A 14,543-nucleotide genomic window follows, 5' to 3' on the forward strand; every position below is an offset into this window, starting at 1 on the left:
AATAGTTTTTTCAAACAATTATTGGGGTTTTTTTACAGGTAATTTATCCTTAATATGAACAAATCTTGTTTACTCCAAAGCAGACATGCCATAGCAGAAACATCAGACAACAGACATTCAGGCTGAATTCAAAAATAAACCTGGCAGGGGGAAGAAAGGAATAATGGTAACATGTTCTGTGTCGGTTTGGGTGGGGAAAGTTGGAGTAGGAATTTTTCTTATAGAGACAGAGTTTCAGCACAGCTCAGTAAATGCTGGAACACTTGGGTACAAGAAGGAAATAGGGAAGTGCCCCAAACTCCTCCTGACAGTATATGCTTTCAGTGTGATCCCACTTGAAAAGTGAAGTTTTGCTAAACCAAGTAATTGGATTCTGCCAGGCTGCAGAAGTATCATCAATCATGTATTGGTATAGGTAACTGAGTATTTTTAGAAAATTAAATTTAAGAGGCAACACAGCAGATTGATAGATTCAAAAGTCTAATGACATTCACACTAAAGTATATTAAATATTTTAAAATTTGGGAACTGAGAAGGATTTTGTAGAGATCTCTGCTAAAATTGTACCTTTGAAGATGCAGCAAGATAAATTAGAAATTAACAAGGCATGAAATTGTCTCACAAAGGAAATCACTTCTATGAAAGAGTGATAAACAGCACAAGAAAATTACAGATAATGTGCTACTTTCCACAGACTGCTCTGTCACTTGTTCTAAGTAAATGAATAATGAACTTCTCTCCAGACAGTGAAACCAAGAATAAGGAAAATCCTGTGAAGGCTCTCTGCATCTCTGTGATACCTACAAAGGGTCACCCATTGCCTGAGCAGTCAGTCAATCAATCAAGTCCCTTTTCCACCAGTCAAGAAAGCTTCCTGCTGAGTATGGAATACTCAGTATTCCATATGAGTATGAGTATACTGTTTTTTAAACTTCCACCCCTGCTTACTGAGTAGGGCTCTCAGCCCTCAACTGCTTGATATGGGACAATCATAAAGTTGTAAAGTGGGGATTTACTACATTAAGTGTGTGCAATGGTTTTCAGAATAAAGTCTAGGAACAGCTGAGCTACTGAGACAGATGAGACTAAACTCAATTAACTGTCAAGAGTTAATAAGTGGGTCAGATGAGTGCGTGTGGCAAGTTACACACAGTCATAACTGGAAAACAAATCTCTATGTAAAAGTCAAAATAAAAGCTTGATTTGGGACAGTGGAATTTTTAGGGCTGAAAGTATTGTTAAATAATGCTAATTAGCCATTAAAAAGCACACTACACCTGCAAACAGATATTCAATAGTTAAGATACAGTGAGTATTTCTACTCAATATCCTTGTGTTATCTGCATTAGTCTTATTTTTTAGCATTGAAAAATGAGGTCTTTAGATGAGACACCCCAAATTACAGACACTTGTTTGCAGATGGATTATCAATAGGCATGTGATGAGTCAATGACAAAATTCAGCTGCAAGTCTTTGAGTCTGTGACTTGGGTTCTTATCTAGTAAAAAATCCCTCCCAGGCATGAGGAAAGGCAGAAATATGTAGGCAAAATAGACTGATGGATTTTAGCTGATCTGCAGAAGGCAGGAGTACACAAAGCAGTCCTTTGGAAACAGAGCATTTGTAAGGCTCCTCACTCAGAAGTCAGAATTCTTACATACACAAAGGGATTTCCTTTACCTGAACTGCCACCAAAAAATGCAAATATAGATGGAGATCTGTGGGGAGCTGAAATATTACCTCTACCAGTCCTAGCTGACCCATCCTTCAGAAGCAGCCAAATGGCTGCTACAAGGGTTCCACAGCAGCTGAACTTGCCTTCAGCCTCTTCTCAATTGTTTCCTCAGGGATCTCAGGACCCACAAACCCACGGTCCATCTCCGGCTACTTTTGTGCCACATGCTGGGGATTGCTGCTACCAGAGCAAAGTTTAGCATCAGAGCAGCCCAGTGTCACCTGTTAACAAGACTCTGACACAAACACAAAGCACCTCTCTGATGTCACACTTAGACATTAATTATTCTAGTCATAACTGGAATATGCATTGCTGAAATGTCTGCTGTCACCAGCTTACCAATTGCCTGAGTCTTTAAATTAGGCATGGATATGGAGACAACCAGCATCTTTCACCTGATTGTAGCATCCCAGGTTTTCCCAGTATCTTAATCTGATGAAAGCCATAGATGTGTATTTGCCCTTCTAGCAAAATAACCAGCCTCAAGGAGGGCTGGCTTGCACCCAACATGAACAAATCAAATCACAAGGAGAAACACCTAAGTATTTTCCCATTTTTTCAAGAGAAACAAAGAAACTGTTACACAAATGTCATTGGCTATACCTATTTTTGAGCAAAAACTTAGAGAATACAGAGACAACTTTTCCAGACCCTTTAAAAACAATCCATGTCAGATAAAACATCAAAAATAAAGAGTTACCTGTAACACATTTGGTATGGGATTCTTCATTTTATCTGAAGATACCTAATTTTTGAGAAAAAGTGGCTTAATTCAGACTGATACATCTCCTATTATTTTGCCCAATTCTCTCCTTTTCCCTTTGACTTTCTTTAATCTTCACAGATTCAACTGTCTTCTCCAAGCATTCCTACTGGATCCAATATGAAGAACAGACAGTTCACCACAAAAATATCTTCCAGACATATACCTAATACGATACCTCCTGCAAATCTCAGCAGAAGCCCAGATCTTCTCAGTTTCTTGGTAATATTAAAGGTTTTATCACTCTACCCATCTAGTAGCTTTGAAAAAAAATGAAAAACAATTAACATCTAAGCAGGCACATCTGACAACACAGAAGCAGAAGACAACGATCAGCCTCTTCCTTTCAAGCCCTTTTTGCATGTCAAGTGCAGTTTGTGCCTCTTCTCTTTGACTTCCTTCCCTCTAGGCAACCCACTTCCACAAGCACATACCTTGTGATAAGTGAGAGAGCTGATATGTAGCTGAAGTGTCATTGGGGGGTGGGGAAAGCAAACTTTCTGAATAGTTAACACATCTGACTTGAAGTGCTTATTTCTCAACTTCTCCTTATTCCAAAACACAACTTGTGGGCTCCACATGCCTGATAGACCAAAGAGAACATCATAACCAAAATGCCTAAGCTGAAGAAAAAATGGTTGTTTGGGCTGTGTTTTTTAGTACATGTCATTAAGTCTTAGCTTGGTTGATTGAAGAGATTATATTTGATTTCTGCACACAATGCTGTCAATTTCCACTTGCATGCATCTAAATTAAGGAAGTGAGACTGCAATAGCAATAAAGGAAATGGCTTTATCGCACACATGCTCTTTAGGCAACTGCCTTCACATTTCCCCCGGGGTAGGAGCACCCTGCACAGCATTAGACTATAGAAAAGAGGCTCAGCAAAGTGTCAGGCTGAGTAACTCTTAACATGAAACTGTCAGGATCCTCAAGAACTGGATCTAGACTGAAGATCAGCATCAAACACGGTGGCAGAGTTCTTGCATATACTTATAATGTTAGAGCAGAGAGAGTGCATGAGTTTCTAATGTATGCCATTCCTCATCCTTAGTCTAATGACTTTCCAGCAGAACACAGGCAGCTCCTGAAATATGTGTCATTTAAATGATGCACAGCTCTTTCTTGGGATAAAATAATCAGGTTTTTAAAATCAGATAAGAATATTCACAGTGTATTTAAATCGTATTAGGAAATCTCAAGTGTCATGCAAACATGGAAATTAAAAAGACAACAACATTCTACTTTATTACTGTGGAATGCAGGAGTATTTTCACTCTTGACATTTTCTCTAATCAATCAATCTACTATTTGGCCATTGCATAAGAATTATACAATGTTAACAGCATACCTTTGGTTTTAATTCCTTATTGTAAGCAGCTGTGAAATCTTGAGTGGGTCAGAATATGCAACTACAAACCACTACTACTAATTTTAGGTTTTATTCTTGTGCCCCCATAAATCAGACTGCCACCACTCCAACAAGCAGGTGAGAACTCTCTGAATGCCACCAGGAGCTCTGCCTTGTAAGCACCGTTTTCCTAACTTTGCACTTTTCTCCATGAAGAACAAGTAAATCCCTATGCTCACTACCAGAGAGGACATTCAGATACTACTTTCTTCTGTTTTCTTGAAAGGCAGATAAACATTGCACTTCTGTTCAGACAAAGGTTAGGCCAGACCATGACCTTTCCTGCACCTAGAGTAAGAGTCCTCCTGGCACCAGCTCTCTCTACACATGGGCTGCACATGGGCTAAGGAATCAATTTGTGGCAGGGATTGTGTGCAGCTGAGAAGCAGGCAGCTTCCTCAACTCACCATCCATGGACAGCCAGCTAACAGAGAGATGAGAGGTAAGAGTAAGCCATGGCTGGGATCCCACACAGCCTTTCCAAGGGGACCACCCTCATGGTGTGTTTCCTTAGTGACATTTACTTGTCGGTCACTTCTGGCTTGTGCCCTCTTGTGTTCCTGGGTCAGGAGGCCTCAATCACTTGAGAGACTTTGAGCCCTTGATATCAGTGGGAGAGGTGTGTAAGCCTTCCTGCAGGTCTGCATATAGAACCAAGGGAAGGCTCTGCTGTCCCACTGCAGCCCTAGCAACTATCATGATTTTAGCCAAATTTCCTGACATTTAGTGTTTCTCAAAGTTCCCAGTCCTGCAATGATACAACCAAGTGAGATTCTCAGCTTCCATATTCTTTAATAGTGTAAATTTGTTATTATAAGCCAAAAACTGTCATGAATGTTATCTAACACCTCATAAAACAGAAGGCAAAGAGGAAAAAAGTCACTGTTTTTAATCTCTTTACTTAGGAAAGTCTGATTTGCGGTTGCTATGTACAAAAATTGGCAGAGAAGACGTAATACAGCTAAATGCAGCATCAAAGATGTTGTACATCCTGCCCCCAAATTTGACGTAGCTAAAAATTAATTAATATTTTGGAGTGTCTTGGCAGAAACAATTCACTCAAATCATGAAGTTCAACCAGCACGAACTGGACTCTCTCTACAGCAGCCCAAAGATATCACTGCCTCAGCACAGGCTGAAGATGACCAATAGATGATGCTTTTCAAAAGCAAACCTACTTGATTGCTTACATATTTTCTGGCTCTGATTCTGGTAAAAAAAAAAATAAAATCAAAGAAGCTGATTAAAACAAAGCAATTGACAACATCAAGCCTTAAGAGGCAATTTGTCCCAGACATTATTATTGCAATTGTTTGTCTAGTTCCCCAGCACTGCCCTGCTCCTAGCCATTGGGTAGAAACAACTTGCACAAAAATCTCTTTAGAGAATTCATTAGTAACAGCCCAAATTAATTGTGGCATGAATACAGATCAATGTTAAGCTTCTAATTAAAAGACGTTAAATAGAACTAGATCTTTAAAATATCTTTAGATGGTATGAATGTGTTTGGGGTATGTATTAATGGCACATTGTTTTGGTTTTCTTGCTCTCTGGTCATTACACAAACTGCCTCATTTAAGGCCATTTAAATTAAAATAGCTTTTAGCAACACCATAACAGACACTAAAACATCTTTAGCAAAGATGGAAGCAGGCTCTTGTATATTTATGACAACAGTTATTTAAGACACTGTGAGCCACTGTTCTATTCTAAAATATTTCTAAAGGGATTCATCTACAAGATACACCTGTCTGGGAAATAACATCCATCTCTTCTACCAGTCAGGAGAGAGCAGGGGGGAAAGGAAAATATATAATATACACCAGTTTATTTAACCTTTCAGTGAATGCTCCTGAGTTTCTAATGAGTGTCCACTTCACAAATCTCCTGTTTTAACAGACAATACTCAATCTTTCTAATAAAAATGAAACTCTGACAGATGCACATATTTTTCATGTTTCCAGAGTGGTGTCTCCATAACAATGATGAAAAATGGATAAAATTAATCATTTTTAAATCAATTGATAATCTGAAAAGTTTTTATTGAATTTAATAAATCAGGTGTCTGTAAAGCAAGAGGTTAAAATATTTATGGCTGGAAGTGTTTAATCTTCCAGATAAATTCAGAAGGAACTTCTACAACTTCCACAAAACCAGAGGGAGGACAGTAGTATCACTTCCCTTTATGACCAAATAGTTAGTTAGTTAAAGGATTAAAAGAAAACCCAGCAAATCCAAAATTCACATCAATGTAAAAAAAAAACAAGAAGGAGCTAAAGTGACAGATTGCTCCCCTGGGTACCAGCAAGCTTGACAGAAGTTTGTTGACAGAGATCTATGTATTCCTCCCTCCTCCCATCCCAGACTGGGGAAGGCCAAAGGCTGTTGAACCTTTCATGGTAAAGCTCTGCATAGAAATACTTTGTCTGGAAGGTTTTTATGAGTTACAGCTCAGCCCGGGATTCTGGAGGGGTGGCTTGCACCTCTCCAGTCATGCATCAAGAAACCTTGAGCATAGCTGAACAAGTGCAGCAGGAGGTGACAGAAGCAGCTTTCAGAGGAAACACTGGAGACTCACCCAGAGTGCTGGGGATGTGAGCAAGGACATTGCCCTGGGTTACTGCCGGATACAATTCTGTTCATTTACAGTAATCTACAAAAATACCTGATTCCATTGCACTTTTTTTTCTCTTAGCTGGACAAGTTGAAGTGTACAGCCTCTGCAGTGCAGCCAGGCTCATCTCTTGCAGAGATACCTTCCTGCATGGCACATCTTTCAACACATTGCTGGCAGTCATTGATATCTGTGTAGAGACCTGATGCCTTGAGAAAATGAAGCTCATGACCTCTATGTTCAGCTGTTGAATGGTCAGGATAAGATCAAGCACCTTAAAGCCTGTTAAATTTACTTGGATGATGTGAAACGCCAACAGTGCACTGTGAATTCCTGACTCATAGGTAGTGCAGCAAGGAGTGGTAAAGATGAGCTGGCCAGAAAATGTTCACCAGAGGTCAGTGGATTTCCCACAGAATACCAGGCTGCAAAGGCATTTCCACTCAGGCTGAGACATTCTGTCATTTGACAGAATTGTACTCTGAGAATATGAAACTCACAAAGAAGTTTCCATCATGCTCAATTTATTATTTGGTATCTTTACTATGCTATGTTGATTCTATTTATTCTTTGGTTTCTTGCAGGGTGTTGTTCTGTCATAAGGACATTTCCCCTTCCCTCCACAGATATTTCTTGGACGTTCTATATCTGTCACAGTTCCCTGGGGATCAGCTGCCACCTGAAACCTGCCCAGATGGTCAGGACCAAACCTGTAGGGTTAGGAAATAGCTTCATACAGGGCAATGAGCAGGACACAAGCAATTCTGTATGAGAATGATTCTGTATGAGCTGTTGTTGCTCCTGTTGTCCAGGAACAACAACAGCTTATAAACAGAAAATTTGAAAATAAGGTTAAAATGTACATCCTCAGCATTGAAGGGGGGAAGGGCAGCAGACAGAAAAGATTGGGGCTTATTTTTGTGGAGACAAGTTATGAAGTACACTCTGTGCTGTAGATGCAGATACTTTTCTCTGATGCCCTTAGCTGTGTCCATAACTAGAGTTAGGGAACTACCAGTGTGATCCAAATGGGTAACTACTATGTGCCTTTAAGCAGTCTGCTTACTTCACTAAGTATAAATAATAAATACAGAAAGCAAACAAACACAAACAAAAAACCAAACCAAAAAGAAACCAAAATCAAACCCAAACCAAAACAAAAATAAACCAAAACCAACTAAGAGCAAGTAAACCAAACCCCAGAAATATCTGACAACAACAATGCCATTTATTGATATGTTATGTGCTCCTCAGACAGTAATTCAGTTCTTTTAAAACAGACCAACCAGCCTACTAAGTGAGTGTCATGTCATCTCTTACTTGACTGGAAACCACATATAACCATAAAGAGAGCTGCAACAGTGCCAGTGAAATTTATTCTTCGATCCTATCATGGTAAGAACTCTGGAAAATGAAATTAGGGAAGAATTAAGTGTTTTAAAATATTTGCTCAGAATAAAGGAGAACATTTTCAGATAAAGAAGCTTCATGTATATGAGAATTAATAAATACTCAAAGTCTAAGTATTATAAAAGGTAAGTTCTGTGTCATGGTTCTGCTTAGGCAAGGGAAACTAAGATAGAGAACGTTAACTTTCCATTTCTGCACATAAAGTCCTGCTGCTTGCTATCACACCAATGTTTCCAGTTAAAACAAGCACACTAAAAGTCACAAGTGTAATGAAGCCTTTTTCTAATCTAGCAATTAGTAGGTTATTGAAGCCAGAAGACATAAGGCTTTGTGAGGGTGGTGAGCAGCCTCACTGATAAACACCACATCTGGATCCCATCACACACCATCCTGCTCTAGCAAGCAAATGGTCCAGCAGATTCAGCCAGTTATTCTCTTGAACAATAAAAACAATGAGCTTAAGCACATTTAAGTTTTGTTTGTAGCATTATGGTCTGAGAGAGAATTTCTCTCTCAACCTGTGGATCCTAGTCTACTTCGGGTTAACATCAGTATTTTAAAACCCTAAAAAAGCAAAGCATCAAGATCCTTCAGTAAGAAAGCAAAACACAGTATAAAATTATTTAAGTGAGATGCTCCATTTGACAGTGTTGTACATTGTTTAGTCCTTAGTGGAACAACTAAGGAGCAACTCAGAATACAATTAATTGCAAACATCTCTAATGTGGAAGTAACAGCAAATGGTAGAAAGTGAACTCAAAAGAAATCTACTCATAAATGAGCAGATGCTGATTCTTTGCTGTATTTCAAAGTTTAACTGAGGCCCCAGTGGCCCATGAGTGCAGCCACTGCTTACATGTAAATGGGACAAGCACATTCAATATATTTTTCCCAAGCCTTTTTTTATCTACACTGAGAATTAGCCAATACGTTATTTTCTAGACATGATACCAAAGAACTTGCTCAGCTGCATATTAGTCATAAGAAATAGGAAGACATGTGTGACACATCTTTTAATGAAGAAATTAAAAAAGAAGTGAAAACCCATTTAGAGAGAACTCAAATACACATATATCACACAAGACCATGGGGAAGGGAAACAATTTCCCAGCTCCCTCCTCAGGATCTTTTCACAGATTAGTAGTCTGCTTGCAGGAGTCCTATTAATTTTCCAATAATCCCTCAGGAGAGACTGTATGAAAAGCAGATACACTCACTGGAAAGAACATATGGGTAATAGATCTCTATGCATCATTAGAAAAAGAGAAGATGAATCAATGCAACTAGTAATACAACTCTATCACATCCTGGCAGCTAGACAGATGGGCTCCTAGTAAGGAAATTGGAAGCAGCTGGAGTTGTCTCCCTGCACAATATTAATCCTCAAATTGTATTTTGTCACAGAACAAAGATAGACTGACTTGCCATACCCAGTACTCAGTTCTGGAGCTTAGAGGACCCCAACAGGAGTCACCAGCCTTTCATTTTCTAAAGCACTGCAGTAGGCTCTTGGTTTCCTCATACACAGCACCTTCTCATGGTGTCCAAGAATGTCAAGACAACCAAGAGCCCAAAATGCAAGATCTGGCATAAAATTACTTTGAATGCTCAAAGCAGAGCCACAGCAGGAATGTGGCAGGAGAGGTGTCTGCCCTGTGCACCATCTCATACAGGTGGAAGCAGAGGATAGGGGGCAGTGAGAGGAAGGACAGGATGCACAGTGCTATCCATGAATTCCTCCTTGTCCTTCAGCCCTCCAAAGCACACACACAAGGAGATTAAAGGGAACAAAGGCACTCACTGTATCACAGAATCATAGAGTTATTTAGATTAGAAAAGACCTTTAATTTAAAGTCCAACCACTGAACTAACACTACAAGTGCACCACTAAACCCTCTCCTGAAGTGCCACATCTACATGTCTTCTAAATAGCTCCAGGGGTGGCAACTCAACAATTTCCCTGAGCAGGTTGTTCCAGTGTTTGACAACATTTTCATTGAAGACATCTTTTGTACTATCCAATCTAAACCTCCTCTGGTTTAGGTTGTTTCCTCTCAACCTATTGCTGCTTTGAAGAGGTCAGTCCCCACCTGGCTACACCCTCCTTTCAGGTGGTCTTAGGGAGTGACAAGGTGTCCCCTGAGCCTCCTTTTCTCCAGATTAAACAATCCCAGCTCCCACAGCCATTCCACATGATATTTGTGTTCCAGACTCTTCCCCAGCTCCATTGCCTTTCTCTGGACATGCCCAGCACCTCAGTGTCCTGCAGTGAGGAGCCCAGAACGGGACACAGGATTTGAGGTATGGCCTCACCAGTGCCAAGTACAAGGGACGATCAGTGCCCTGGTCCTGCTGGCCACACTATTGTTGATACAAGCCCAGTCAGCTGCAATTCAAGATGGGGAGGAGGTAGCATGAGGCATGGAAATATCTGACAGCTGAGGTACATCTACATTGTGTACATACATGTACCAATACCCTAGCTGGTGTACACAGCTTCCAGAAATTTGGAAAGAAGCTGGTAGATTCAGCACACATGGTAAGCAGGCTGTGCGGTAGGGAAAGTAAGAAGTTCTATTAATTACTGAGACATCTCACTGAGGCCTAGAAACTTTACGTTTATGCAGTTTAGAAATGAAACACTAAAAAGAGATGATTATCTGCAGCAGACTTTCCTAAGAATGTTAATAATAAGTTATTTATTTCCCTAAAGAGAAGAGATATTTCCAAAACTAACTCAAAAAAGCTCAATTCAGTTATTAGCCAAGTTTTGTAGGAGGGTTTCTCTTCTGCTTTCCTGTGGAAGGCAGAGCGCTCAGTAATCAGAGTGGAAAACTGACCTCATAAAGTGTTCTGTTCTGTTAGCTTCAGTTCCTTGTTGAAGAAAGGCAGTTTTTCATTCTGGTGAACAACCACATCAGTACTTCAGGCCTCTGCATGAGTGACCACAGGACACTTTTAGCAGTGGTGTGTCTCTCATTTACCCATGGAGGAGGTTCATGTCCATACTCAGAGAAATGAAATTGTGATCGCTATAACTGGAGGTGCTCAGGAGGGTCCTGACTGCATTCTCACCAGATCTCTTAGAATACATTTGGCTCTTTGGAGTGAACATCACAATGTTCAGCTATAAGTACTGGCTAACTGGAATCTTCATAAATCTGCACTAACTGTTCTAAAAACCAGCTTTTCACAGGAATGAATTAAGCTTCATAATACTCCTGAGATTTAAGCAAAAATTAGCCAGCCAGTATAAGTAAAACAGTAACACATTTCTTTAAAAAAGTCTCCTCATTTATTGTTGACACCTCTGAATGCTATCAAATATTAAAAATAATTAAAATTTATTGCAACTTCATAACTGGTTAACACCATGCTGTCACTCCCAGATTTTTTTTCAAAATGAAACATTTCAAGCATTTCTCTTTCTATGAAAATTTCTCCCCAGACCTAGCTTTAATTTAGGGTGAATTCTCATTTGTTTTCTGATCCTATTTCTATCCTACTTTGTGATGACTTGCTTAGTAGGCATAGGCAGCAAATATCCATATTGTAGGTAGCCTCGTGACTACTGTTTTTCTAGTTCTGTTCCCTGATCCTTTTCTTTCTTATGTAAGTATTTTCTAAGATCCTAAAATCGCAGATGAAAACTGCCAAAGTTTCTAATTTAGATTTAATTACCTCTCATTCAATGTGCATCTATAAGTAGACTAGTCTGCTCTGTGGCAGTTTAAAGTACTAAAAGTTTCTCCTTCAGAAGCAAGGACTGTACCTTCAATAGCTACATGGATTTTCTTTACCAGGCTCAGAGAATCTAGTACAGCTAGAGGTGTAAAAGAAAGCAAGTTCTCTTTCATGATAGTGATGAGAAAGAAAAAGACAAAACAGCTTCATTTGTGGAAAAAAACCTAATGGCATTCAAAGAAAATATTTGAAATATGAAGCTGTCACTTAGAAAGGCTGCACAATCTGTGATTAACTGGGACTCAGTGATTCTACTGCCACCAGAGGGCTAAAGTTTTACTATTCAAAGAGAAGATACAGGTTGAGACAACTCATACATTAGCTGTATGATTCAGACACAGCACATGTCCTAGTTTCTACACAAATTTTCATTAAATTGAGCTTCCTGTTGTTGGTCCTCCATAAGCATAAGCTTGGCTCTTTCTCAATAAGACTAAAATATTTAGTTCACTGACAAAGAGTTCACAGTTTCTGTTATGGCAGATGTTACCTACATGACTTGTTGGCATGCTGAGTATCTGATTTTGCTGCAGATTTCCACTGCAGGAAAATCCACTCCCTGGCCCACAGGCAAGGCAAGAACTCGGCATTTCAAGCTTCCAGAAGGAGATATTGACCAGAGTCCTTTAGCCTAGGACTGGACCACAGTCTCCACCTAAAGACAGGTTTGTGTAAATACCAGCTAACTGGTTTCTCCCTAAGTCTGCACTAACTATTCTAAAAAACAGCATTATTTTATACTCAGCATCCTGCTGATTGATGATGAGAGAAATAAGCTGTGCAACAAAACCCTGAACAATGTCATATCTAAAAATAGCCAGCAGTTCAGACCAGTGGAGTAATAGCACTTAATATTGGTACTAATTACAGGCCAACAGATTGCAGACCAATTGCAGACCTTGGAGCTAAGAGCAGATTTCTGAAACGAGCCAGAACAAGATGTACTCAGAAAGACAAAACACTCTTGGAAGCTATCAAGAAGATAGATGCATCAGATCAGCCTCACACTGAGATGCAAGGAGAGCCTCTTAAACAATTAATAAAGCTGCAGTACCTAATTACTTTTAATGGCCCTTGATATGAACACCAGTGCCAAAGTACTTATAAATAAGACTACTCGGTGATTTTCAGGGGCCAACACTGGGCTCCACAATGCTAGACCTCCATTTACAGGATCAGGCAGGGTAACCCAAAAGCACAGTTAATAACTCATAATACAGATTCACCTGCCACATCAGGGATCATCTTCCCAGAGCTGCTCATTAACTACCAACAGAGCTTCAGCAAGCACAGGTCAGAGTGCTCTGTAATTAGAACAACGCTGCATCACCATGCACTGAATCATGGTGACACAGCATGCACAGAGAGGAAAGGTTTAAAAGTGCCCTTTAGCACCCTCTGCACAGGAGATGAAGGGAACTGAGCTGGGAGTACCACGGGCAGGCAGAAACCCTGCAAGAGAGGCTTGGGAAAGAAAAAGGAGACTTGAATAGACCTTGAAGGTCAATCAAAGATGGGAGAGAATGGCAAAGTGCATTTGTCAGGAAACTAGGGAAAGAAGGTGCTCCTGAAGCACAAGACAACAGTCACCCCTCTCAGAGGAGGAGCAAGAGGAAAATCAAAGGGTGAGAAGGAAGCAAGAAATCACATCCTGAAACAAGGAAGCTTCTACAATGCTTGGCTGCACCCAGGAAGAAGCACAGCCTGAATTACACTTTTTTCCCAGCTGTCCATACTTCTCCCTGCCATTCTCACTCTCAGGAGCAGCAAGATAAAATCTGTGTTGAAAAGCCACTTGCTTTTGCCTAGGTGAGCAGGACCTGTCATATTCTGCCGTGCATCCGAGAACAACAAAAATGTTCTGGACTTCTGTTTGGTCTTGCATGGAACTTGGTCAGAGGATACCACCGAAGCAGTATTTTCAGTGGATGCTGAAGGATATGGAAAAAAAGGACAACAGATTTAAAAAAATATTGCATTCACCTGAATGAAGAAAATGGCACTTGCCATTACTATCTTTCTAAGGAGATATTGACCAGAGTCCTTTCAGTTGTGATTTACTTATTTTATAATGTCACTTTCCAGTACCTTGCATTTCTGCAAGGGCGTTACTGTGGGATCATCAGAATCCCACAGTTCTCAAGCTTTTCTAAAGTTATCTTAAATGCATTAGAAAATTGTAGGGTATGATTTTAGAGGAGGGAAGATGAGATACACACATAACAGTGCCATAATATCCACCAATTTTGGTTTCATTTTGCACAGAACTTCATACTTTCATAGCACTTAATACATTTAAAATGCATCTTTAATCAATATGTTTTCCAGTTGGATCACTCATTTCTTCTACACAAATTTTCTAAGGAGACAGAAAATTCTCTGGAAAGCAGGAGTAGTCAGGTCTACTGAATTCCCATGTCTTATATTTGGGAAGTCTTGGTGATTGTCAGCTCTGACCTAAGTTGTCCAAACATTTTTTTATGCTTAAGATTTCCCCAGAATTAAGGCTCCCACCCATCCACCTTTTGCATCCAAATATGGTCTAGAGGTAACTGCACGTCCAAAGAAAAGGCATCTCTGCCCTCCCCCTTCCAGGCTAGGCACATAAGCACAGCATGCTGTGTCTCTCAGTAGCCAGCATCTCCAGCTGCCCCCAGAGGAACAGAGACTCACCAGCACTACGTGGATAATTTCTTAACACACAGGCCAGCAAAGGACAAGGGATGAATGGATAATTGTGTTTCTGGATTCATGTTTAGAGCAGGGGGAGTCTGAAGGCAAGTTTGGGAGCCAAATTCCTTCCCCAAGCCTGTCAGATAGAAAGCAAAGCAATCACAGTCACATGCCACATCCTTCATTCCTTACA

General features: G+C 40.1%; 1 protein-coding gene across 7 annotated transcripts in view; it reads right to left on the reverse strand.

Moving 5' to 3' along the window:
* The window catches only part of TMCC3 (transmembrane and coiled-coil domain family 3), a 134,213-nt gene that overhangs the window by 66,427 nt on the left and 53,243 nt on the right, over window positions 1–14,543 (reverse strand). For 2 of the 7 annotated variants that reach the window (XM_064419752.1, XM_064419753.1), the window contains exon 2: window positions 14,351–14,486. The exons of the other annotated variants lie outside the window; for them this stretch is intronic. The gene's annotated coding sequence lies outside the window, so the exon portion shown is untranslated. The remainder of the gene's footprint in view (window positions 1–14,350; window positions 14,487–14,543) is intronic. 7 annotated transcript variants of the gene reach the window in all.

This window comes from Passer domesticus, chromosome 5 (genome assembly GCF_036417665.1).
Source record: "Passer domesticus isolate bPasDom1 chromosome 5, bPasDom1.hap1, whole genome shotgun sequence".
Lineage (NCBI taxonomy): Eukaryota > Metazoa > Chordata > Aves > Passeriformes > Passeridae > Passer > Passer domesticus.